Genomic DNA, 27,711 nt, shown 5'->3' with positions numbered 1-27,711 from the left:
CTCCCTACCAGCGCCCCACGCCCTCTCCCGCCACTCCATGCCTCGCCCACTTTCCGCACCCCGCCCCGGTAGGCATGCGCAATGGGGCAGGCCCAGCTTGTTGAGGCTGGTACCCAGGTGGGCGTGTGGCTGAGCAGCCGGCGGGTGCTGAGACTACCTGGACCCCGAAGGGAAGCTCCCTGGCCCGCCTTTGAAACCATGAATTCGCTGGCTAGAATGGAAATGCTGGGGAACTCGGAAGGTGGAAGTTGCCTTTTCAACGCCGCCTTTCTCGCCATCCCCTGTATCCCTCCGGCTGCGACGATCCCCCCTCTGGACCCCGTGGTCAGGCCCGCCCAGAGCGCCCCGTGGACCCTGCCTGACTGAACGGTCCACATCTTGGTCTGGCCTCTTGAAACTGACTCAGCCATGTTGTGAAAAAGAGAAAACATCACAGTGAGCAGCCCTCATTCGTGCATTATGCAGACAGGACGCTCACGCGCACAGGTGAGTGACTCCCTAAGCTGCTTTGAGGGACAACACCCACACCCCTTCTTTGATGCCCCACGCAGGCTGGTTCACCGTTTCCTTATCCCAGTGTGGACCTCTTGGCCTAATTAACACAGGCAACAGGACCAGAAGTTCCCGGTGGTCCTCCCAAAATCTTGGGGAAGTTTGTGTAGGAAGGTAATACACAACTCAGCCTTTCTGCCCTACAGTATGGTTTCTTTGTAACCACATTTAACATCCCTTTTTAAATATACATTTGGAACCACTTTTAATAATTTATTGCTGGTGGGGGTTACACTGATAATTCTCTTAAGTCAGTTCCCCTTTTAGTTCCTCTGATTAATTCCAAGTTCTGCATTACTACCTGCTTCTCCATTGAGTCTTGGCAGCCCCAATTCTATGCAAAGAGGATGCAAAACGGCAGAATATCTGTGCTATGGCTTTCTGGAGCATCAGTTTTACTACAAGATTTGGAAGAAATGAAGTTAAGTAATTTCCGACCTAAGTAATTAAAAATTTAAAAGTGAAACAAGACTGGGAAGTCATCCATCATTAATGTGTGTCAGTGATTTGTGCCTGAAATGTCAGACTTTCTCTGAGAAAATACTAAGGAGAACCTATTTCCCATTATCTTCAATAGCAAAAATTATAAGACATTGCAAGTCCTGGAAAAACCCTACCAATTTCCTAAATCACTATATGGCACCTAGATATAAGTTACAAATATGGTGTTAGGATGGAAAATGCTTAAGATATTGCTTCTTGGTCACCTCGCATTTAATGTGGTTGTTACCACACAGTTGCTTTGTGCACTAGCACTGGCTTCTCCTAGACCAGCAACATCAGATATTGGACAGCTTGTTGACACTCCAAAGCTTTGCAGAGTGACCAGCATGATTGATGATCTACCAATTGAATTTGGAAGCAACATGAAGCTTTTCTTGCAAACCATTTAGTTTAAAATGTTCTTTTTGAGGACTCAATGTAGAGTTTATATAAATATCAGCTGAAAAATGTATTGAGTAATAAGTGGCTGCTGTGCAGTTTAAGTATTAGAGACTCACGTGTCTTTTTCCAGAAAAACACTAACTGGGGATATATTCTGTGGGGTATACCTGTATTATGAAAAAGATGGCAAAAATTCCATTTATTTTAAACATTAAAGTTGTAGCTTTGAGCAAACTTGGGCTGAGAAGCCCGTTCAGGGTACGTCCAGAGTTCTGGGTCTCTGATGATTCTTTGCCAACATCTGTGTACAAACATGCCTGAAGGTTGTGCATTAAAGAAACAGATTTCCCTTGAGCCCAGATTCCTCTCCATGTACCGTTCTGCTTCTCTGCTCAACTCAAGCAGCCTCTCCTCACGTTCTCTCCTGAACTGATTCTGTTCCAGCTTTCTCCACTGCACTTCACTGAAGTGGCTTTTATACAGGTCACCAATGATTTCCATTTTGCTAAATACAAGGCTAAGTTTTTAAGGTTTGTTATCTCATTCACCTTTTCTGCTGCGTTTGACACAGATGATACAATTGAGCACTTCCTCCCTTTTTTTCCCCTAAGGATTGGCCCTGAGCTAACATCTGTTGCCAGACTTCCTCCTCTTCTTTTTCTTCTTCTCCCCAAAGCCCCCCAGTACAGAGTTGTGTATTCTAGTCATAAGTCCTTCTAGTTCTGCTATGTGGGACGCCGCCTCAGCGTGGCTTGATGAGCGGTGCTGGGTCTGCACCCAGGATCCAAACCGTTGAAACCCTGGGCCACTGAAGCAGAGCGTGCAAACTTAACCGCTGGCCCCCTGGCCCCTGTTTCCTCCTCCTCGAAACACTTTCCTCTGGATTTCCTAGCCCCTTCCCCCTCACTCTATCTTCCTCCTTCCGCTCCTCCTCCCCCCACCAGATTTCTAGTAATCCTCAGCCCCCTTCTCTTTGCTGTGTGCCCTCTCTGCTCAGATCCCACCCAGTCTCCCAGCTTTGAATACCATCTGCTGATCACCCCCAGGCCTGGGTCCTCTTCCCTGAGGAGAGCACCCGGGAGTCATCCTTGACTCTGCCCTTCTCACCCCCCGTGCAATCTCACAGCAAGTGCTGTTGGCCCTGCCTGTCACATGCATCCTGAGTGCAGCTTCTTGCTGTCTCCATTTCTCTGGCGGGGCCAGCCACCTTCCTCTCTTACTGGTCTACTGCCAAGGACAGCCTCCCAACTGTCTCTACTTCCTCTCTTGCCCTTCTACAGCCATTCTCTGCTCAGCATCCAGAGTGATCTCTTGAAAAGGGGAAGAACCATGATATGCTCCACCCACCTCCCCCACTTAAACTCTCTACTGCTGGGGCTGGCCCCGTGGTAGGCGGCCCAGTGTTTCGTCAGTTCGAATCCTGGACCCGGACATGGCACCGCTCATCAAACCACGCTGAGGTGGCATCCCACATGCCACAACTAGAAGGACCCACAACTAAGAATATACAGCTATGTACCGGGGGCCGTTGGGAAGAAAAAGGAAAAAAATAAAATCTTTAAAAACAAAAAATTTAAACACTCTACTGCTTCTCATTGCAAGAGCTCAGACAACCTGGCCCCTCCTACCTCTTCAGCCTGCTCCTCCCTTGCTTGTTCATACTCTTGTGTGTCAGCTTTTCTGGTGTCTAGAACTGAAAGCGATCTTAACTCACAAGTAGATATTAGATCATAGAATCTAGAGCATAAGGCATGGAAGGAAAAGTCCATGAGAGAATGAAGGGCCAGAAATTTTTTAAGCAGAAGAAACAGTGAAAATGTAACTGATCTGTATGAAGATACTCAAAAGAATGTAGTAACAAATTAAAAAAAAAAAAGAGTCAACAGACTTGCAAAGAAATAGAAATACCTTTGACCAAAACCTGAAAACAAAATGCTATACTTAGTAAATATAAAATGACAAAAATTTTACACTTTACATTTCTGGGCCATAATGTAATAAAATTAGAAATAACAGAAATAGAGAATGTAAGATGTCCAACATTTTGAAAATGTTACAACATTGTTTTAAATAAATTAATGCCTGGGTCAGGATTCATATCCAGAACACAGTTACAGTACCTATAAACACACATGCTTGCTGATACATCCAGACATGTGCAGTGGGAGTGAAGGAGAGCACTCTCTGACCCAGAAGCTCCTAGAGTGACAGGGTAATGTTCATCGGAGCCCTAGGACCGCCCTGGGGTCATTTAACATCTCATGACAAGCGGGAGCAGGTGAAGGCTGTGCTGGGAACTGTAACTGCAGACGCTGGTAATAAATGCGAGGCCTCACTCTGCAGAGCTTGAACTTGACCTCACAGTCCTTTCCAGTGCAGGCGTCTAGGCAGCCCCCACAGATGGACCTGTGCTGCTGGACAGGATCAAACTGCCCTCCGATGGCGGCAGCTTGGAAACTGGCACCAGCAGCCGCTGTGGAAAACTTGATGGCCCCAGGAGAATCTCTGATCCCCCCTTGGGAGGGCTCGGGGTCCCGCCGTTCTCCTGGTCGGGGCTCAGAGCCTGGCTGCCTTGTGTCCTCTCCCCTCAGCTGTTCTCCCTCTGACTGTGTGGAAGTCGGGGAAGCACACAGTCATGAAAAATGGCAGCTCTGTGGGCTGTGTCGGGCTGTGGAAGTGCACAAATGAAGGAGAACTTTTAAAGCAGGACACGGAACGGTTTGTGCCATCAGATGAGAGCTCTGCCGCATACATTCATAACGGGCTTGCAAGACAATGTGGAAATGGCTGAAACTTTTTATGAAGTTCATCCCTTTAGTTTGTTTAAATTTGAAAATATACATTTAGAAATGAATTTGGCACATACAAGATTTAAATCTTAGCTACCCAGAAATTCAAATATCTAGAATGAGGCACTTCCCAAAGTTCTGTGTAACTCAGATTTTACTATGGCTTGAAAACTATTAATGTATAATGCAGTTGGTGAAATAGCACACATTCACAGAGAATGTTATAGCAATAATTATAATATATGTTATATATATAATAATTCAATATATATGATAATATATATAGCAATTATAACAACATATTAATAATTATATAATAATATATATCAAAAATTGAACACCTCTGAGTCAAGCACTGCCATAAGCACTTTATATTCATTATCTCACAAGAATTCTCTCTGAGGTAGGTTCTAGTATCTTCACTTTAGAGGCTAATTAGTAAATAATACATAGAATTGAATAGAAACTGTTTAAAACGTGGAAGGCAGTCAAAAATACAACGTTGAGTGAAAAATGCAAGTTACAGGTGTATATACAGCACATTTGTCAAAAGTTTTATAAAGTTAAACAATGTTTACAGTACATACATATGTCGTATAACTGTGATGAAAGTCAAAGGAACAATATATTTTTTTAAACATCGGATGAATGATTTTCCTTGGTGAGGAGGCAAAGGGTAATATTTCAGAAGGACCATGCAGATGGCTTTAAAGGTACTAATGAAGTTTTATTTATTAAGAAGGTGATAGGTACAGGGTGTTTATTTTATTTTTCTTCATACCTTGTATATATATATATATATATATTATTTTGTATGTATAAAATAGTTCGCAATTTTTAAAACTTTAAACAGCTTTATTGAGGTAAAGCCCATATACATTACCATTTGTTCATTTAAAGTGTACAATTCAATGGATTTTCATATAGTCGTGTGTATGTGCAACCAACACCACAGTCAATGTTAGAACATTTTTATCACTTCAAAAAGGAACCTGTACCCTTTAGCTGTCACCCCTGCCCCACCATCCCCAGCCCTAAGCAGCCACTCATCCACTTTCTGTCTCTGTGGGTTTCCCTGTACTGGACATTATTACTGTATAAATAGAATCATGTAACACCTGGGCTTTTGGGATTGGCTTCATTCACTCAGCGTAATGTCTTCAAGGTCCATCCAAGTTGTAGCGTGTCAGGACTTTGTTCCTTTTTATGACCACAAACAGTTTTAAACCATTTTATCTTGAATGCTGGTGCTTGAGGAGAAATGGTTTAATTAGAAGGAAATGAGAAAGCAAGATTCCTCTGGAATCAGCTGCTTCCAGGTTCTCTGGAGGAGGATGGCAGGGTTCTCATTCCAGAATGTCCGGAATGTTTCCAAAACTGGGAATACTAAGCTGTGGGGTGAATTTTTGGTTCCCAAGTGAGTGTGTATAAAGCAGAGTGGAAGAAGAGTTAATTTACTGAGGAACAGGGACAAAGACTAATGAAAGAAAGAGCTAGAGCAGGAGAGAGGGACGGAGGGAGGGAAGAGAGCTGCGTGGGGCGGGATGAACAGCTGGGAGCAGTCAAGGCAGAATAGAAGGGCCAGCACAGCTTGGGGACAGACCAGGGGAAGGAAGAAAGGGATGCGGTAGCCTCAGGTCATGAATCTCCAAATTCTCAACTACTGGAGTCCCTGGCCCTGGGGGCCTGTTATCACCTTACAGGTGGGAGCTGGGCTGAGGGGGTCGAGGCTAATCATCATGGAAGGAAGTCCTTGTCAGGCGGCCTCAGTGTGTGTGTGGAAGTCCACAGCGTGAGGTGTGGAAATTTAGGGAGAACCTGTGTCTGGCCTTCCAACCCATTTAAGCACCAGTCACATGCATACGTGTCTCTGAGCATGTCTGTGTAACTCAAGAGATGAAACTGTAGAAGGGAAGTCAGTACCTCTGGGGGGACTACTGCTCGCCAGGTAACTTGGAATCAACGTGGCATTGAATCTGACATCCTTTGTGCAGTGGGTCTATTTGTAAGTTAGCTATTGCTGCTTAGCAACCCACCCCAAAACTTAGCTCAGCTGAGCTGGTCAGCACTTTAGGCTGGGCTTAGCTGGGCCACTCTGCTGGGCTCAGCTGGGCTCCTTCGTGCCTTTTGGTCGGCTGCTGGCTGCCTGGGGGACTCTGCCTCTGCGTGTGAGCTGGGTACTGACTGAGCCCCTTGGTTCTCCTCGCCGTGGTGTTGCATCCTCCAGCAGGCTAACATGGGCTTGTTCTCATGGAGATGGAGATGGCAGAATTCTGAAGGAAAAAGCAGACGCATTCAAGACCTTCGGGCTCAGGCCTGAAATGGGCACACTGTCATAGCCACTGCATTCTGTTGGCCAGAGCGAATAGGGCGAGCCCAGATGCAAGGTTTGGGGAGCAGATTCTGCCTCTTGATGGGAGCAGCTGCAAAACCACATCACAAAGGACATGGATGCAGGAGGGATGGAAAATCACTGCCATTTTTGCCATCAGTGTCATTGTGCTTTTTCTTGCAGATGAGGTTTGTATACCTGCTCAAGTCGAGTAACTTGTCCAAAGCCCCACAGCTACTAAGGGGCTGGGCTGGGACACGGTGTCGACTCTGCCCGACTCCGGAGCCCACGCACAGCCACCAGACCACACTCCTGCAGCTGCCCTCGTCATTCCCGGGTCCTGGGGAGGGACGCTCCTGCAGGAAGCAGGATTCCTCTGCGCTTCACGTCCATCCAGTACTCTTCAGCGCTGGGAATTAGCCCTGCCAGAGGATGCGGAAGCATTTTGGAAAGATGGGGCATAATTTAGGTAAGTGGCTGAGGGCTGAGTTTAGGAAATCAAAGCTCAACATTATATCTTTTTATTTATAATCGTAGGAGAAACTTGAAAACACATCTAATGCATTCCACGTGTTTGCAAATTCTTCTCGTCCCTTTTTGGTATTTGTAGGCTATTCATGATTTTCAACTCAGACTAAATCAAACGACCATGCCTAAACAAGCTCTTACTCTGAGAGCAAGAGCCATAAAGACAGACCTGCTGAGGAGACATTTCCTCCTGCTCCAGTTTAGCCAGACAGCTGAGCAAGGCCTGAAGCAGCCCTTTGATTTCAACAGGGCAAAGCTGGTACCTAAGACCCCAACTGAGGCTCTGCAGTGCGGGCCGGGGTGGGGGGCAAGTTCCGTAGCTCACCCTTACAGCTCATGCCTCCCCAACCTCGAGTCAGTGGTTCTTGCCCCTAACTGCGCATTAGAATCACCTGGGGGCCTTTTAAAATTCCCCAGACTCTCTTGGCAACAGACCAATTAAGTCAGAATCCCTGGAGTGGGCCCCAGGCACCAGTGTTTTTAAAGCTCTCCGGGTGAGTACAGTGTGCCGCCACTGCTGAGAACCGCTGCCTTAAGCCAGCATCTTGGTGAATGAGTTACAAGTGGTTTCTCTAATTAATGTGGAAACGTTTGTCGCTGAGCTACAGCCTTTCAGTCTCACCTGCATCACCTACTCAGCACCCTTTTCGTGGACCAACCCCTACTCCTCATTTTGTTCCTGATTCAACCCAGTCCCATAGGTCTTGAGAGTGTGCTGTGCACACGGCACTGTCCTAGGCGTCTTGGCCTTGGTGAGCATCACCGTGGGGGTAGACTTTGCTGGATAAAAATTGCATCATAAAAACTCAAAACCATGCCACTTACCAAATTGAGTCGAAACTAGAAAGACCTAGGGGGTCACGCAAGGGTGAGGACATTAATAGAAACTTTGGAAATTAAAATCCATTGAATGTTGCCATGAGTCAATGTGTTCCACTTTCAAATGAAACAGAGCAACACACTACTGTTGTTCTGAAATATCGAGTGTAGGATTTTTGTACAAATAGGCAGGATTTAAGTTTTTTATTGATGTATATCCTGCATACAGAAATATATGCAGAAATCATTCATGTAAAACTGGATGAATTATCAGAGGGCATGCACTTGTGTAACCAACATCTAGAACCAGCTTTGCTCGTGGCCCCCGACAATGGCTTTCTCCCTCCCTCCTTCCCAAAGGTAACCAACATCTTACCAGCTAACACTGTAGGTCAGTTTTCTTTTTATGGAAGTGTTTTATTACAGAAAATTAGGAACATATACATAATAAACAAAATAGCATAACAGACCCGTCACTCAGCTTCAACAGCTACTAATTGTCTGCCATTTCTCTTTCATCTCTACTTCAGCCCATTCCCCACCCCTCACTTTATGTGTTTTCAGGTTTTTTGCAGGGCAAGATGTACGTACATTGAAAGGTACAAATCTCAACCACACAGTTTTGATAAATAAATATACCCATATAAGCTTCACCCCTTTTAAGAATTGAATATTTCCATTAACCCCAGAAAATGCCCACATGTTCCTTCCCATGAAATTTTTCTCTCCCAGAGGCAACCACTGTTCCGTTTTTCACTGTAGATTCGTTTAAGCTGAAATCATACAATGTGGATGATTTTATGTCCAGCCTGCCTCCCTCAGCATCACGTTTATGAGACTCACCCACTGTGTGTGTGTCAGCATTTGCTCCTGGGCACAGCAGAGGACCGTTCTGCTGTGTGAGTGCCCCACAACTTTCCTACTGATGGGCACGTGGGCTATTTCCTCTCTGAACACTCTTGTACAAATACCTTTTTGTATTCTATTTAATTCCTTTACTAGTATCTAAGTGAACCACTTGCATAGTTTTAGCGGTTGCTCCAGGAATGTGCATCTTGAACATACTTATGTTATATTTGCATCTTTAACATATCACAATCTCCTTAGAGTTAATAGTGTACTATTTTCATCAATGTTAAAATGACAAGCCCTGCCACAGAACAGGTCCGTTGACCTCCTCCCCTTTGTGCTATTGTCGGCATAAATTTCACATCTACTCATGTTTTAATCCCACAATATAGTGTTAAACTTTTGCTTTAAATAGTCGTAGGTCTTTTAAAGAAATTAAGAGAAAAATGTTTTAATAAGTATTTGGAGGGAGATGCTTTGAGGTTCTGCAAACATATAGTAATGTTTGGCAGAGTGTTGGGAAATTGGTGAGGGCACAGCGAAACTGAAACAGCGCTCTGTTACCCCAGAACCTGCCCACCACACAGAACAGGACCGTTCTGGAAGGAGAGGTTCAGACTTTGCAGCCCTGAAGGCAGCACCAGGGACTTCCCCTCCCTCTAACTTCTCAGCCAGGGCACTCCTTCTGTTCAAGGCCAATGTGGTGACGTTCACAGCGGCTGCCCTCCACAGCAAAAGTTGACTGGGGAAGGTTCATAAGGTCCTGTCTGGGGCAATAGTGGGGAGAGAAGAGCTCTTCAGCACAGAACTCGGCTAATCTGCAGGAAATAAACTTCTCCAGGATTGACCATCCGGTTCACAGCAGAAGGTTCTAGGCCATGTGGCTGGAGTGGAAAGATGTTCACCAGGAGAATGGTTCACAAGTCATCACTGGTACTACACTAAGATTCCTAACTCAATATGTGCCATAACATCTTGAAAGCCAACAAGGAGAAAATAGGAGGCACCAGGACACGATAAGTACACTGCCCTCAGTTATGGGTCATAATTACAGAGTCACACTAATGAACAGATGTAGACTCAGTATATTCCAGAGGTGTGATGATCAGACGGACCAACCTAGGACATTGAGGCGGAGATTGCCCATTGTCATATGGGAGCTCTCGGGAACAGAGCTCAGCCAGATCATGGGTCTCCTGAATCTTAAGCTGTTAATCTTTCATGACATGATATTGCCAATGCAGAACCTGATTCAAGGCCCCTGTTATGTTAAAAGAAGGAAAAAAGAGAAAAGAGGGCCTCCTTTCTGTATGTTATTCATGTATTATTTTATGTCCAGCTTGCTTCCCTCAGCATCACATCTATGAGATTCACCCGGACGTGTGTGGCAGCATTTGCTCCTCAGCATAACTGAGGAGCGTTCTGTGTGAATGCCCCACAGCTTTCCTACTGATGACACGTGGGTTATTTCCTCTATGAACATTGTTCCCCTTTGAGGCCAGAGCAATGGGATCACAAAATGCTAACATCATTGCCAAAGGCCCAGTCCTATGTGTGAGTGAGGAGGGGTGGTTCTCAAAGACCAGAGGTTTGGGTTAAACAGGCTTGCACTTCCCAAATACCTTACTCCTTACTTGAGACTCTGTTTTCTAGAGGATCTAGGCTAAGAAAATCGATACTAGAAATGGGTATATAAAACTGAACCTTGGGAGAGTATTTTGGAATTGGGTTGATCATTTATTTGAAAACAATTGCTTGTGATAACTCAGGAGGATGTACCAGGAGCTGTGTATATACTGCACCTTACCTCACAGAGCAACTACCTCCGCCTGATTCTGTTGAGTCAGCTTTGTCAGGTTGTGTTGAGACTTTCCAATCTCACCAAGACGTACTGTGTCCCTGGAGCTTACTTTGTCCACATCATTGGATAGATGTGGTCCACACATTACATGTCAATCAGGAAGGGAAGAAGATGATATGAGCAGACACTCTGTAGCCATGGGTGGTTGGTAGTCTTCCCTCACTGACAGCTCAGTGCTGAGGCAGCATCTAATGTCTCCTTGGTCCTAAAAGTAAAAGGTCCATCTTTCCACTCCCCACTTAACTGGCATCTATTGGGGACTGCTTCTGGTCCTGTCTCTTCCAGGGTTGAGTCCCTCTTTTTCTCTTTGCCAAGAATAAGAATGTGCGTATGCTGCTTGTTGTGAGTATACATAGACCCTGACTCCCCTTTCCCACAAATAAATGGGACAAATAAGATGGCATATCAATCTTGTTGGCTAAGATGTGGCCTCTAGTGAATATTGAAATTGAAGTTTCTCTTATGGCCATTCGTCACTGAACCTTAGCATCTGAAATGACACAGATTTTTATCTACAAGTAAATTAAGTTCATAAGTTCACTTCTCAAAAGGCAGCCCAATTCATAAAACTCTACAATCTGTCTATAATGGCCCACATTAGGACCAAGAGTTCTGATTTTCAAGTAAAGAACCGAGTCTCAATCTCAGACTGATCATAATTAGCAAAATCGAATGGAATCCATTTCCCAGCCTCATCTTGATGGAGATCAACTTCTCTACCTTCTCAAAACTGCCGTCTGTAATAATAGCGAGTTAGCAAGACCCAGGGAAGCTAAGCCAGAGCATTCAAAAGACCATTTCCAGTACCCTAAGTGCCTATCAGCATCTTCTGTCCATTCCCAAGTTTCAAAAAGATCCGCGAGTCTGGAAGGCAGTATCTTCTTTCTTAGATGCAACCGGGCCTTCTTTTCACACTTGTGAGGGAAGTCATTGAATCATTTAATGTTCAAGTTATAATCCTCAAAGTTCCCTTAGTAGCCACGAACCCCCCAAATGTTTGTAATTTCTGTAATTAGTAGGTCAAGTCCAATCAGTGATGATGGATATTTTTCAGGGTTGGTGCTCAATAAATGCTTAGATACTCTCAACCTTATATTACATAGAAGTATGGAGTTATCAGTACTTATCCAGAGACGTCTTAAACCTATACACCGTGAGGAAGCTAGCACCTGTAACAGATTTGCTGTGCTTTTTTAGTATCTTATTGAAAACATCCTGCTATTTAAATAAAATAATAACAAGACTGCGAGTAAATGCTTATCTCCAAATTAAAATTAAAAAGATGAATAAATTCATGACGCAGTGGTGTAGGTAGCAGTGGTGGGGGTTTTGTTTGTTTGCTCCTTCATCCTCACTAGCCATTGGGTGTCTGCTAAACTCACTTATGTCCCACATTGGCCACTGGTTCCCAAGTAAAGAGCCCAAGGCATCTTGAATTCAGGGCGTGATGTGTTCATTCACTTTACTGCAGCTCTGTTTTGCCTGATTCCTTTTCCTGCACCACATCAATAGGGGTTATATAAAGACGTAGGCTGCAGGGTATGGAGATTCCTCTGCTAAATTGCAGATTTCAATGTGCTACTCCAACTCCTTTGTTTCAGACAATACAGTAACCCTAGAGTTCTCCCCAAATGTCCAGAGTTCCTTCAGCTCTATCCTGTGTTCCCCATGGAAAGAGAAGCCATGTCTTCTGGTTTGGGGTTTCTTCCATAGGTTTTCCCTCCACTCTGAACACATTGAGGTGGCTCCCAGGTCAGTTTTTAAGCTTTGACATTGGGAATACTTGAGGTGCTCCAGGTGTGAGAAAAATTGGGAGATAGTAACCAGCTTCTCTGTCCTGCTCTCTTGCGTTAGTACACGGGATGTGAAAAGGAAGGGTGTCCAGTTGTTGGATGTCTTCCTGCTGCTGACGGTGTTGAGCCAGCACTTAAAGAATAGTGTCGGAATTCACTGCAATCAGAAATGTCTACACCTCTGAGCTCTTTCTTTGTCTGGGCGTATAAGTGTGGCGGTATCTAGCTACTGAACACTTCTATTATTTTTGAAGGAAATTCCAATTAAATGATACCATTACCTAGATGTGAAGAGGCTCCAGAACCTTAGCAGAAAGAAAAAGAGTGAGAAGGAGAGGGAGAGAGGAGGAGAGAAGGGAAGAGAAAGAAAAGAAAGGGAAAAAAAAGCCAAATCTAAATCTGGAGATGTCACCCATGTTTTTCAAAGAGGCCACAGTTTTCTTCCTGTCACCATACTGCTTCACTGCCTGGGTCCATGAAAACTGATCAAGGTGTTCACCTTAAGTATGTCCCCTGGGCTGTTCAAAGGCAAGTAACACTACTATTGAAACTTACATCTGTTTTGATATATTCTCATTGGCACTAGTGGGATTGGACCTTAAATAGCATCATTTCCCTTCCTGGGATGTTTTTTACCCTCTCTCGGCTTGCCTTCAGCGTTAATAGCTAAAAGAAGTTGTGGGGAGAGGAGGAGCAATCATACTCTACTTACACTTAGATTGAGCAATTTACTTGGAAAAGAATGAGCCTGAAACTGATCCAAAAAAGATTTGAACTCATCTCCAGATTCCGTAGATTTTCAGGTTGTAAAGACATTTTTCCCCCCTGGCATTCTGGAAAGTGGCTAAGGAATTAGTTAGAATTGCCCTCCAGCTCTCTACTCACCAGAATGCCAACTTGAAGGCATTTACACACCCTGCCACAGTCCCTGACTTGTTTGTTTTGATTTGCTTTGGTTTGGCAAAGTGCTCAAATACAGAGTTGTCTGACTCTGATACTTCTGTATCGAGCTACAACTCAGTAAGACACCTGGGTCACAGTTCAAAAGTCCCTGACCTGATGCTGGGGTAGGATTTTGATTATGATTTCTAACAGTAAAAGAGGAAATAAGTGTCCTGATGCTGTGATGCACTCATCAGGCTGACTGGAAATATTTTCTGACTCCTCCAGGTTACCTGCCATCAGGTTCTCTCCTTTTTCATAGGTTGCATCAAAAAGGAAAACTGATCACTTTTATGGACCCCAGACTAGTTCCCAGCAAGCTCTCTGTTAGTAGGCTAGCATACACAGTAGATCGTTAACTGGGCAGATTTGTAAATCACCAATGAAGAAGATGGAAAGATAGATGAAAAGACACAGGGCGGACTGCTTTTATCTGATTTGTGGTGAGGTTCCATCTGCATATCATGGAAGGGCCCCCCCAAATTAACGGGGATGGTGCTAACTCAGCTTCTAGAAGGTTTCCCAGCCAACTCTGCAGTTAGGACAAGGCTTTCTGTTCATGCACTGTGTGCATTTACTTTCTCCCACGTTTTCTAAACAGCACATAAGGTAGAATTTAGTACTAAATTATCATTCCCCTGGGAGAATGGACTAGCACAAGCTGTGAGACCCCTGTAAAGTCAGCCCATATGATCCACTCTCCACTCTGCCCCCGACACTGAGGGGCTCCGTTGACAATGGGGTTCTGCAGTCTTCCTTCCCCAGATGGTAGATGAGAGTGTCTCCTACTGTACCGACTGGCAGTTCTCATGCTCATAGTCTGCTGTCTGAGACTGACATGCTTTTGTCAGGCCCTGCTCAACTGTCAGCAAGTCAGCCTTGGAAGCCTGGCCCCAGGCAGTAACAATGTCACCTGGGAAAAAACCTTCTCAGATGATCATGTTAGTCCACCTGGATTATGGGTACCACCAGTGATGTGCAGGTGTGATGGTTAATTTCACGTGTCAACCTGACTGGGCTAAGGGATGCCCAGATGGCTGCTAAAACTATTTCTAGGTGTGTCTGTGAGAGTGTTTCCAGAAGAGCTTAGCATTTGAATCAGTGGACTGAGTAAAGACGGCCACCCTCACCAATGTGGATGGGCAGCGTCCAATCCATGAAGCGCCTCAGTAGAACAACAAGGCAGAGGAAGGGCGAATTGAGCTGCCACATCGTCTTCTTCTGTCCTAGGACATTGGGGCTCCTGGTTCTCAGGCCTTTGCGTTTAGAGTAGAATTATGCCACAGCCTTTCCCAGGCCTCCAGCTTGCAGAGGGCAGACTATGGGACTGCTCAGCCTCTGTAATCATGTGAACCAATCTCTCATAATAAGTTTATCTTTATACATCATATTGGTTCTGTTTCTCTGGAGAACCCTGGCTAATACACCATGTAAATGCTTAACAATCAGTTAGTTCTGTGTCGGGAGAAGGGGACATCATGATTTGTAGTATATACCACTTCCTGTAAATATTCCTGCCATGGCCAGTTTCAAACTCCCCGTGTATCATTACTGCTGCAGAGTTGGAAGAGACGTGCACTGTTGACTGACGTGAGCAGGCAGACCCAGCTCCAGCCACCTGTCTAGCTTACCCATGATTCTTTTCTTCCTGCTGCATTTCTTCACCTCGGAAACTCTGTAAATTTTTGTACCTGAACTATGAATGTGGATAAATTGTAGGTTGTGGAACCCACCCCACCACACCCCGGACAGTGTGTGTGTGTGTGTGTGTGTGTGTGTGTAAGTGAACTTCCCTGTTCAAGCACCCCATCCATATCACCACGCCTGTTCTCACTCTATACTCAACGCAACCCCTGATCTACGGGTTAGTGCCAGACCCTAATCCTGGTTATCTCACCAATGCGTCACCAAAGAACCCTGAAATGTAACAGGCAAAATTAAGAATGCTAGAATATATTCAGAGACTTTTTGTATTTTAGGCCAGTTAACTTCAAATTAAGTTGATTACCTACTCCCACTTAATTGTTTCATACTAATGGAGTAAAAAATGACTTCTTGTTAGTAAACTCTCAGAAGTACTCATCTGAAAGAGGTTACAGGTTTCAATTTTGTGGCTACCATTTGTCATTAAATAGTATAGCAGGAGGGGCCCGCCTCGTGGCAGAGTGGTTAAGTTTGCGTGCTTTGCTGCAGGTGGCCCAGTGTTTCGTCGGTTCGAATCCTGGGCGTGGACATGGTACTGCTCATCAAGCCACGCTGAGGTGGCGTCCCACATGCCACAACTAGAAGGACCCACAACTAAGAATATACAACTATGCACTGGGGGGGCTTTGGAGAGAAAAAGGAAAAAAAAATCTTTAAAAAAAAATAGTGTAGCAGGTGCTCATATTTCTTTTTACTTATTTATTTTTTTGAGGAAGATTAGCCCTGAGCTAACTACTGTGATCCTCTTCTTCTTCTTCTTCTTTTTTTTTTTTTGCTGAGGAAGACTGGCCCTGAGCTAACATCCATGCCCATCTTCCTCTACTTTGTACATGGTACACCTACCACAACATGGCTTTTGTCAAGCAGTGCCACGTCCACAACTGGGATCCGAACCGGTGAACCCCAGGCCTCCGAGAATCAGAACGTGCGAACTTAACCGCTGCACCACTGGGCCGGCCCCACAGGTGCTCATATTTCTGAGCTTTGCTGTGAGGAGCCTAATTGAGGCCTCAGCTGTTCTTGTGTAATTTGTCACTGACCCTCTCTGAGTGCACCGAATAATGAGTTTCTTTTCTCTGATACTATCTAAATTAAGAGTAAATCAACAAGCACAGAATGTGTGAGGTGGCTACCTAACAGGTTTAGTGGAATTTTAAATCAACTGATAAAACAGATGGAAGGCACCAGCTGAAACAAAAGTGTTATAGAGAAAAGTGGTTCAGATCCAGATTTCCTGAGGCATCCGTGTTCCCATCCCCACCTCTGCCAATGTCAGCTGCACGCTATTGAACACGTTATTGAACATCCTTTGCCAGAGGTTGCTGGCTGATTATCATAACTACTTTTACTTTCCCTGGGTTCCTGGCTGGTCTGTATCTCCCAATCTTTCTTGCAGTTAATTGTGGCCATCTGCCCAGTTCTTGCCAATGGAACAGGAACAGAAAAGCAATAGATGCTACTTTGGTGCTGAGGATTTTAGGAAGGCCATATTATTCCTCCATTCTCCTTTTTTAATACAGGCTGGACTCAGATGACAACAAAGACTCTGAGGGATGGCGGAACAGCAACTGAAAGAAACCTGGTTCCTTGAATCGCCAGGAGAAGAGTCTGCTGCTGACTGAGGCCGTCTCTTTGATTTTACTTGAGTGCATTGTCTTTGAACTTCACCAACCTATTTGTTACATCAGCTGAGCCCACCCTAATGAATACAGCATCTCTGTAAGTGAAAGTATAACAATACTACCTGCCTTAGTTAACACCCTCTTGGTTGGGAGTAAGAAAACTCTCCTCAAGCTAGTCTAAGCTAAGTGGAGAAAGTTTCCATAATGAAGTGGTGGCCCAGAATTACAGCTGGGCCTCACGAGGCAATAGAGACAAACAGGAAAGCCATCTAAAACCTCAGAAGCCACTTTTTACATCTCTCTCTCTCACCTCTGGCCCAGTAAGCTCTGGCCATTATTTTTTCTCTGTACGTCTTCATTATTCTATCTTTCTTTCCATGTAAATGCCACTCCACAATTTCTGATTTCATATTCTCCATGCTCAAGAAAGTAACATCTCTCAGTTACAATTCCAAATCAAGGGAATAGGATCTATGTGACCATCTTGGGCCAAGTGTTCACCATTGGTCCTCTTTAGAACAGAGCAATGGGATCACAAAATATTAACATCATTGCCAAAGGCCCGCTCCCGTGTGTGAGTAAGGAGGGGCGGTTCTCAAAGACAAGAAGTTTGGGTTAAATAGACTTCTCAAAATGTGCCAAGTACACGACATCATAAATTATCATAAAAATAAAATGAAATGCTCGTAGATTCCGTAGCAAACTTTCTAACACGCTGTAAGAATTCCATGTTACTTGTTATTCTTATAATTATTATTAGACATTATTTAGTTTTCTTTTGTCATAATGAATTATCACTACTTAGCAGCCTAAACAATATTTATGATCTCAGAGTTTCCGTGGGTCAGAAGTCTGGGCACAGTGTGGCTCAGCTGGTTCCTCTGGTCCAGTCTCCCAAGAACCAAATCAAGATGTTGGCAGGACTGTGTTCCTTTCTAGCAGGAGATTCTCGGAGGCACTTCAAAGCTCGTTTAGGTTGTTGGCAGAATTCAGTTCCTTGCACCTGTAGGAAAAGGTCCCTGTTTCCTTGCTGACTGGCAGCTATGGGTTGTCTTTATCTCCCGGAGGTCGCTCTCTAGTCCCTGCAGGTATGCCCTCATGTCTCAGAACCAGCAGTGGAGTGTTGAGCCCTTCTCACTTGGACTCTGTCTGCCGTCACCTCTATAGCATCTTTCCTGCCTCCTCTTCCACCACATCTCTGGCTCCAGCCGGAGAAACTTATCTGCTTTTAAGGCTCGTGTGATTAATTTGAGCCCACTCAGATAATCTAGAATAATCTCCCTATTTTAAAGTCCATAATCTTAATTACACTGGCAAGCTCCCTTCCGACGTGAAACGTAGCATATCCTAGGTTCCAGTGATTAGGGCCTGGGCATTTTCAGGGCGTCATTCTGCCCACCACAGGCAGATGTTAAATATGACTACTCCACGCTTCTCCCACTTAGAAAACATGAGAAACATACTCGACCTAACTCTCGTTTGCTATTAATTGTTCTGAAGAAATTTTAAACAAGTCATGCTGTGAACATGATCGTAATGATTATACATGCAATTGGTGTTTTGCCTTTACGTGTACTTTCTATACATCTATTTTAAAATGTATGATTAATTCTTTGTTAATATATACCTCTGGCTGACTTACTCATTTTGCAAATACGTATTTTCCCTCTTCACAATTTCAGGTGCTGGAGACACAGTCCTGAACAGCATAATTTAGGATCCTGCACCACAAAGGAGCCTCCAGACTAGCACTGGGAGATGAGACAAGCAATAAGCGAGTAAACCCAGGAAAAATCAAGGTCATTTTAGATGGTGATAAAGCAGGGTCATGTGATCAAGAGAGCCCAGATGGCTGGGTGGGCAGACAGCCACTCTATTTTAGATTGGCTGGTCAGGGTAGGTCTCTCTAAGGAGGTGAGATTTGGGCTTTCCAGGTAGGAGGTACAGTCCAAGAACGTATCCATGGGGGTGGGGACCCATTTGAGTGCTGTGGCTACCAGCCTGGGAAAAAGTGACGGACGGGGAGAAAGGTATCAGGTGAGTCAGAGACGGGGGCCGTGGCCAGATTGTTTGCCTAACACTTTTAAAGTCTAATTGTCAGTAGAGGTACTAAAGATCATAATCCAATTTTAAAACTATAAAGCGTACAAGTGATCAGTTCAAAGGGAACTTTAACAAATTGGTCTGCTTGGGTACAATATTTTTCATCAAATGTAAAATTGTAGTGAAAGAGCAAAGAAAAAAGAAAGTTGTAATGGATAATTTCACTGAGATGTCCCCAAGTCCACCAGTCCTATAAAATCACTCTTCGCCTTCAAGTGTCGAGAGAAGACATGATCTTTCATAAAAAAATGCCCATGTCCCACCTGTAATGGGAGAACCTCAAACCCTTCCTTTTCCTCATGCCTTTTCCTGATAATCACTGGACTTTGTTTCTTCAAGTCAGTTTGTCCTAATTTACTGCTTCTGCTAAATTTTAATCTCACTTGTATCTGTCCTCTGACTGCTTTTATTTATTTCCTTCCCAGAGAGGGAAAAAGCCCATTTCCTTAATTTTCCTCAAATGCACTCCCCCAACAAGTCTGTGTAGTTGTAATATACTGGTTATTTACAGGAAAGAAACAGGAGTTATATTGCATTTACTTCAAACTTAAAAATGGTCATCCCTGATCCAAATAACATTGGCCATGCCCACATGGGGTCGACATGTTCACTGTGTCCTTGTAGCCTTGACCAATGCCTCGCTCTCTCTGACTTCCATTAGCTTCCCCTTACTTTACAGACTTGAAAGCTCTTAATTTAATAGCTGATGCTTCACAAATGGCTGATTTTGCATCAGAAATTACATTGTCTCTCCCATTAAAAGACAGCAGAACTTGTATAATCCATTGCTACTATAATATTTTATGATTTACTGTATTATCCAAATACATTTAGAATTTTGTCCGTGTTTTGCAGTTTTAAAAGTTATGCATGCTGCTTGGTTTTGTTTGGAATTACTTTACAAATCTCCCTACTAATAGTTTATGTTCCTAATATCAAATTGTGCAAGTCTCCATGAGGCTCTTGTCATAATCCAAATAAAAAACATTTAACAAATTTGAGTGCTGGCAGTTTGGTTAAACGTTTTATTGCCATTTATGAAGTTCTAACTAAACAACTTTTTTTTAAAGCTAAGACTTCATTATAATAGAAATCTGATTCAGGGAGCTTAGAAGTAATTTAGGAAAGCAACATAAAAAAAACAGGGATGAGAAATTTGTGTGTTTCTTTCCTCTATTTCGTTCCATGGTGATAAGAAGATAGACAGTTTATGGATTATGGTGGTCTCATCATTTCTAGTAAATAAATTGACCAGCCCAAGTCTTCAGAAAGTTTCATGGTTCATAAAGTTTTACATTACAAATGACAGGGGCCAGCCCGGTGGCGCAGCGGTTAAGTGTGCACGTTCTGCTTCAGTGGCCTGGGGTTAGCTGGTTCAGATCCAGGGTGCGGACATGGCACTGCTTGACAAGCCATGCTGTGGCAGGCGTCCCACATGTAAAGTAGAGGAAGATGGCACGGTTGTTAGCTCAGGACCAGTCTTCCTCAGCAAAACGAGGAGGATTGGTGGCAGATGTTAGCTCAGGGCTAATCTTCCTCAAAAAAAAAAAAAGAAAAAGAAACCAGAATAAAATAATAAATGACAAATTCTCACCATCTCCATTCTCATCCATCTTCCAGTTTACAGCAGCAGGAGCAAAAATCGACTTTAAACAGCTCAGAAAGTACTGGCTCCTTTTTGTTTGATTCCATCAGTGTCATTCTGGAATGTGTATCTTAAGTCTCTAAGCCAATTCCTTGGCCACTTGTCAAGAGTTCCAAATATTTGCTCTTTTATTATTTTTTTAAATTTTTGTAAGGAAGATTTTACCCTGAGCCAACATTTGTTGCCAATCCTCCTCTTTTTTGTTGGAGAGAGGTTAGCCCTGAGCTAATATGTGTGCTAGTCTTCCTCTCCTTTGTATGTGGGTCGCCACCACAGCATGGCTGATGGTGGGGCAGGTCCACACCCGGGATCTGAACCCGTGAACCCTGGGCTGCTGAAGCGGAGCAAGAGGAGCTTAAATCACTTGGCTGTGGGGCCGGCCCCCAAATATTTGCTCCTTTAGACACATTATTCAATGACAGGTATTTTGATGGCATTAGCTTACATTGATCACATCTGTTTCTTAGTTTTGTCTGTTGGTTTTCTTTTTCAATTTTATTGGCGAAAACATACAAATAAGGAGAAAAAAATTAACCCCAGAAGTAAGTTATGTGGAGGTGATCACCATCTTGCATTTCTTCAACATTTGTCTTCTTTTACAGATTTAATTTCTTTAAAAGTTCACTGAAAAATTAAGAGGGAGGTACAGAGGTTTCCCATATACCTCCTGCCCCCACAAATGCATAGCTTTCCCCCATTATCAACATCTCTCACCAGAGTGGTATATTTATTACAATTGATTAATGTACTTTGACATATCATAATTACCCAAATTCTATCATTTACATTAGTGTCCACTCTTGGTATTGTGCATTCTATGGGTTTGGACAAATGTGTAATGACATATTCATCATTATAGGATCAGAGTATTTTCACTGCCCTAAAAAACCTCTGTGCTTTCCTATTCATCCTTCCTCTCCACCCCCTATAGCCACTTGTTTTTATTCCTCTTTTAAGGTATGCCAATTTTTCTTCATTTATTTTGAAACTATGCTGTTGGATGAGTACAATTTTGGATTTTTATGTCTTCTGATGAAGCAAACCTGCATCTGTTATTTGGTGTCTTTATCTTTGTAATACCTTGAATTTCAACAGTTTGTCTGTGATGTACTAGGTTTTGTTTTGTTTTTCTTTATTCTGTTTGCAGCTTTCTAAAATTTCTGAATCTGTGGGTTAATGTCTTTCATCAAACGTGGACTATTTTTACTCATTATCTCTTCATATGTTTTCTCTGCTGCATTTTCTCTCTTCTTTTTTGTGACTACAATTACATATATAGTAGAATATTGATATTTTTCCACAGTTCTATTTTGTTGTTCTTTTTTCTCTCTCTTCACATCATTTTTTTGATCCATGTTTGCTTTCACTTGTCTCAACTTTGCTGTATACAATCTGCTTTTAAATGCATCCAATGGATTTTTTTTTTTTTTGAGGAAGATTAGCCCTGAGCTAACATCTGCTGCCAATCCTCCTCTTTTTGCTGGGGAAGACTGGCCCTGAGCTAACATCCATGCCCATCTTCCTCTACTTTATATGTGGGACGCCTGCCACAGCATGGCTTCCAAGTGGTACCATGTCTGCACCCGGGATCTGAACTGGTGAACCCCAGGCCCCCGAAGCAGAAGGGGCATGCGTAACCACTATGCCACCGGGCCAGCCCCCTCCCAATGGATTTTTTATTTCAAGTATTTTATCGTTATTTTTAGAATTCCCATTTGATTAGTTTTAAGTTTATGTTTACCTAGTTAAATTTTTCTCAATTCTTCAACATTTTAAAATCCTTGTATACTAATTCCACTGTCTGGCTCATACATCTATCTTTAACTATTGACTTTTTCTCTATTATGGATTACATTTTCCCAGAACTATTCATGTCTACTTTTTAAAATTATATGTTATATTTTGTATATGATATCTTGAAAATATTCTTTCTTCTACACTGTGTGTATATATATATACACATATACTGCATATGCATCTATCTGTGTGTGTATATATATACACAGACATATACTGCACAGTCATGTGTCACTCAAGGATGGGGATACATTCTGAGAAATGCATCATTAGGTGATTTCATCATTGTGGACTATCATAGAGTGCACTTACACAAACCTCGATGGTATAGCCTACTACACACTTAGGCTATTATTAGTCCACTAAGTACTAATCTTATGGGACCACCATCATATACACAGTCTGTCATCGACCAGACCATCATTATGTGGTGCATGACTGTGTAGATCTCTACACTGTGTGTGTGTGTGTGTGTGAGCCTGTATTTTTTTTTTTAAAGAAAAGCAGTTAGATTATTAGCAGATCATTTTGATCCTGTCAGGGATTTGTTTTTGGCTTTGATAGGGAAAGTCTGTATTAGTTTTCTCCTTTCTACTAAGGCACAGCCTTTACCAGTATGTTGTGGACATTATTCCTAGGATGACGCCTTTCTGGAATCTCAGCTGAATGTCCCTGTTATCCTTCAAGTTATTTTCACCCTGGTTAGTTCAAAATCCCACACATCCCCAGGTCGCTGCAGCCTCTGGAATCTCTGTTCAGCTTTCAGCCCCTCGTGTATTTTCTGCTAGACCCTGTGCATTCTCACCTGCCCGCGTGCCACTTAGGGTTTGGTCAAGAACAATGGGGGTGACCCCAAGAAAATTTCAGGTACTTTTTCTGTAAGGTCCCCTGCCCTGCAGATTGCACTTACCTTAACAGCCCTGAACTCCGCTGTTTCTTCCATGCAGTGAAACTTCAGCTGTGTGTTGGGACTCTGACTTTCTGCATATTTGGGGAATGTCCCTAGGTAGACATATAAATATGAAACTCACCTCACGTGCTCCCTTTCTTTCAAGGATTATCTCCCCATTCTGTCCGTCGCCTAATGCGTCAGAACAGTTGATTTATGACCCTGACAAAATTCTATAATTGCTTGGGATGTGAGGGTGAGTCTATGCCAACTCTGTCATAATCAGAATTGTAAGTCACACAATATATTAGTAAAATATTTGTGTGCTCTTCTGAATCCCTTCTAGGGCTTTGAGTTTCTGGAGAACATCTTCAATATCTCTCCTGGTTCCTAGTTTATGGTAAATATTTGATATCATTTGATACCAAATGAACAAATGAGCGATGAGTCTGCTAAGTAGAAAAGATTATTGACTCATCTGATATGGTTACTAGAAATCATGAATGGTCCTCTGACTGATATTTGAAATGTCTCCAACACGACAGGGTGTCGTAAATTTGAAAAGCACTCAGGGCCAGAAATCAGAGTGATATATGCTCAAATCCCATTCTACTGCTGACTGGTCTGTGATCTTGCTAAAGTTACTTAATTTCCCCAAACTCCAGTTTCAAATCTAGAAAACGAGATTTTAAACTGTCCTGTGCTGAGGCTTATATAGAAAAGTAACTGCTTACAATGTCTGCCTCTAATATGGAAGCTTGATAATAGCTCACTGTGTTTCTTTATCTTAGTGGCTACAAATAACAGTTGGGTAATAGAATCATCTGGACAGATTTTTAGAGCGTTTTTTATGGGATATACCCAGAGCACATATGGTGTGATCTGGGAATTAGTGTTTTTTTATTAAAGTCCCCATTAATTCTATCTACAGCCAAAGTGGTGAATTACTGCCAGAGAAGGCATTGCTACTTGTTAATTCGTCTCTTCTTTTTTTTTTTAGTTGCAGTAACATTGGTCTATAACATTATATAGACTTGAGGTGTCCATCATGGTATATCAACTTCTGTATAGACTGCAACGTGTTTGCCACCAAAAGTCTAGCTTCCATCCATCGCTGTGCAAATGACCCCCTTTACCATTTGGCCCTCCCCACAATATGTTTCTTGAATAATGCGATAAATGTGGTTCTTTGTGTCAAACTTCTATTAGTCCTGTATCTTCTGGCCTTGTCTAACTTTATTGTCTCTTTCCTATTATTTTGGATGTAGAATGAGCTTTCAGTTCCTTCAAATCTACTGCTTGACAGTGGGCAACAGAGGTCAAGATGAGTCACATATCTCAGGAGCGAAAAATAGATTTAGAATTAAAGTTTATCAACTTCCAATCCCTCATATTTTTAGTTTTTTCACAAAACAATAATGCCTCTTTAAAAGTGGCACTTGGGCTATTTTCTATGGGTAAAGAAGACAATTTACAGAAACAAATCATTTTATGTCTTACAGATAATATTTTTGGATATCCCAGAAGCATCAATGCTGAGCTATCATTGTCTTGATCATTTTTGTGAGAGTTTACAACAAGAATAAAAAAGATGGACAGTGAAGATTGCTCCTCCTGGACCGAATTCTTTCTCTTTGGAACTACCAATAACCCTGAGACCGAAGTGAACCTATTTACCACATTTCTAGTTGTTTATCTTATTAATCTTCTGGAAAATCTGGAAATGATTGTTTTGATTAAAGTGGATTCCTAGTTGCACACACCGATGTACTTTTTCCTCAGTCACCTCTCTTCTGTGACCTCTGCTATTCCTCAGCAGTTGGGCCCAAGATGCTGGTGGACCTCTTTGCCAAGAGCAAGTCAGTCCCCTTCTTTGGCTTGGCTCTGCGATTTTTTATCTTCCCTATCTTTTCAGATTCTGAGTGTCTACTGCTGGCAATGGTGGCCTTTGATTGGTACAAGGACATTAGAAGCCCATTGTTCTACAGTCAACATGTCCAGCAGAGCGTGCTCCCTGCTCGTGGCTGGGGTTTATCTGGTGGGAATCGCAGATGCTTTGATACACACCACATTAACATTCTGCTTGGGTTTCTCTGGGTCAAATGAGATGAGCCATTTCTTTTGTCATATCTCTCCTCCTCTATCACTCTCTTACTCAGATACACAGATCAATGAGTTAGTGATATGCACCATTATTGGCTTCACTGAACTGAGTACCATTTCAGGAGTTCTTGTCTCCTATTGTTGTATTATCCTATCCTTCTTGAAGATCCACACTGCTGAGGGGAGGCTCAAAGCGTTCTCTACCTGCGTCTCCCACTTAACTGCTGTGGCAATTTCCCAAGGAACTACACTCTTCATGTATTTCAGGGCAAGTCCTTCCTACACCCTGGATCAAGACAAGTGGCCTTGTTGTCTTACACCCTTGTGGTTCCCACATGAAACCCTCTGATTTATAGCTACAGAACAAGATGTCAAACGGCCCTGCAGAAACTGAAAACTAGATTTGGTTTAAGTAAATATGTATATAGTGTAAGCAAATATGTGTTTATATATGTATACACACAAACATACTCTTGGGTGTTTCAGATTGTTTATTATAGTGCAAAGTCATCTCAACTACCTTAATTAATAAAATAAGTATTTTACTAAGCCAGAATGGTACCAATATTTTGGAATTTCCTAAATATACTATATTTCAGTGTATATCTCCATTTTAAATAAGGTTCTCTCTATTTTTGGAAAACTTTCCAATCTCCATCTTAGTGTGCCAACTTTTCGTTTGTTTGATGTTTATTTTATGCATTAATTTCATTATTCTAAGAGCTGTTAGAGTTTAGAATGTCCTTTTTGTCCTTCTAGGTGCTTTGCATTTCATGGTGAATCCAGCAGTTTGTATACTGATTCCTGATGAAGGTATACTAATGAATGGAAATGAGCGTGACTAGTTAACTAATCTTACAGATAATTCATAATAAACTCCAAATCACCCTGAAGTAAAAAGGCAAGATACTCTCAGTTCAAGCAAAATGTGTAAATCTAGAGTGCAGAGAAGAAAAGAATCTTTGAAATTCAGTTTCAGAAATAAACAATGAATAGGGGTACAGTGGATGGTGGGGAGAGGCGAGAATTCTAGACAGAGAGGAAGAGAATGAGGGGTCCTGAGGTGGGCAGACAATGCCTTCTTAGAGAATACGAAGTCCAACACGGGAACGACAGAGAGCAAAGCAGAAGTCTCCTGGTAAAGTACCTCCTTGTGCTCAGATTCTGAGCTCAGTTGTTTCCACTGAGATGTCCTTCCCTTCTTCCCCCTGCACAGTCCTAACCCCTTTCCTTGTTGTTTATAAGTGATGCTGTTCTTAAGCCATCATTTTCTCTTTCACTCTGTTGATTGAATCATCGATCCCAAGGAGACTGTGAACATTCTTTACTCGGGGACTGAGCGTTTCATTCCTGTCATCCCAGTGCTTGCATCGTATCTGGGATACAGAATGGAAAAACAAGCAAATAATAAAAACCACACACCCCATAACATTTTGAATGTTTATCAGATATCTGTCAAAACATAATTAAATGAGGATATAATATTTGCCTTGTATATATACTTAATAGCTTTTAAGAAAGTGCATAAGATGGTTTTGGATACTAAGGTAATAAATCTATAATGATATATTAATGACATGGGGAGTAAAAAGCCTTCATCTGCGTACTTTCTTGATGTGCTCTGCTTCATCTGGCTCTGCTCCAGTTGTCTGATGTCAACCACTGGAAGTGGCTTCTTGACAAAATGTGCACATGACTGTATAGTTGAAGGACCATACAAAATTCAATGATGTTCTTAATTGTCTATTAGAATTGTACCCCTTAAGTAATTGTAAATATCCTTGGTGAAAGAATTTCAGAATGGAAGTAAACCTCAAGAGGTTCCTCTGCTTTTCAAGGTGACATTTGTGGAATACCGTGACAGAGTAAAGGAAAATGTCCTGGTGGAAAAAATCAATGGTTAATGCTTTTTTTTGGAAAAAAGTTTTAAGGGTTTCCACCTGTACCATATTTTCTTAATTTACCCATACTCTTTTGCTAATCTTTCTTAATAGCAGCAACATGGCAGAAAACATTGTTGGAAATATATTAAAGTCCAAACAAATTGGAGGGTCAGTGAATTGCCACTAAGTCAGAAGTTATAAACATGCCATCTTCCTTCCATATGACATATGACAGTAATGTTGTGTAAAGATTGGTTTGATCTGCATATGGGCCCCTTTAACCACACCTAATGAGTTCAACCTACCAAGAAGGGAATTTAAAAAAAGGGATTTTTAGGGGCTGGCCTCGTGGCCGAGTGGTTAAGTTCGCGTGCTCCGCTGCAGGCAGCCCAGTGTTTCGTTGGTTCGAATCCTGGGCGCGGACATGGCACTGCTCATCAGACCACGCTGAGGCAGCGTCCCACATGCCACAACTAGAAGAACCCACAACGAAGAATATACAACTATGTACCGAGGGGCTTTGGGAAGAAAAAGGAAATAATAAAATCTTTAAAAAAAAAATGGATTTTTAAACCTAATAAATGAGGTGTCATAAGGTCAAGAAATGTATGTCTG

At 42.6% G+C, this 27,711-nt stretch overlaps 1 long non-coding RNA gene across 1 annotated transcript; it reads left to right on the top strand.

Moving 5' to 3' along the window:
- The first annotated feature begins 83 nt into the window (after positions 1 to 83).
- LOC124243894 (uncharacterized) lies at positions 84 to 25,757 on the top strand. The gene is made up of 5 exons (XR_006889799.1): positions 84 to 486; positions 6,742 to 7,027; positions 16,575 to 16,773; positions 18,359 to 18,475; positions 24,613 to 25,757. It is a non-coding gene; the product is annotated as an uncharacterized LOC124243894 (long non-coding RNA).
- Positions 25,758 to 27,711: the final 1,954 nt, after the last annotated feature.

This window comes from Equus quagga, chromosome 8 (assembly GCF_021613505.1).
Source record: "Equus quagga isolate Etosha38 chromosome 8, UCLA_HA_Equagga_1.0, whole genome shotgun sequence".
Classification (NCBI taxonomy): Eukaryota; Metazoa; Chordata; class Mammalia; order Perissodactyla; family Equidae; genus Equus; species Equus quagga.
Note: the sequence above shows the minus strand (reverse complement) of the source record. Positions and strands in the feature narration are given on the sequence as shown.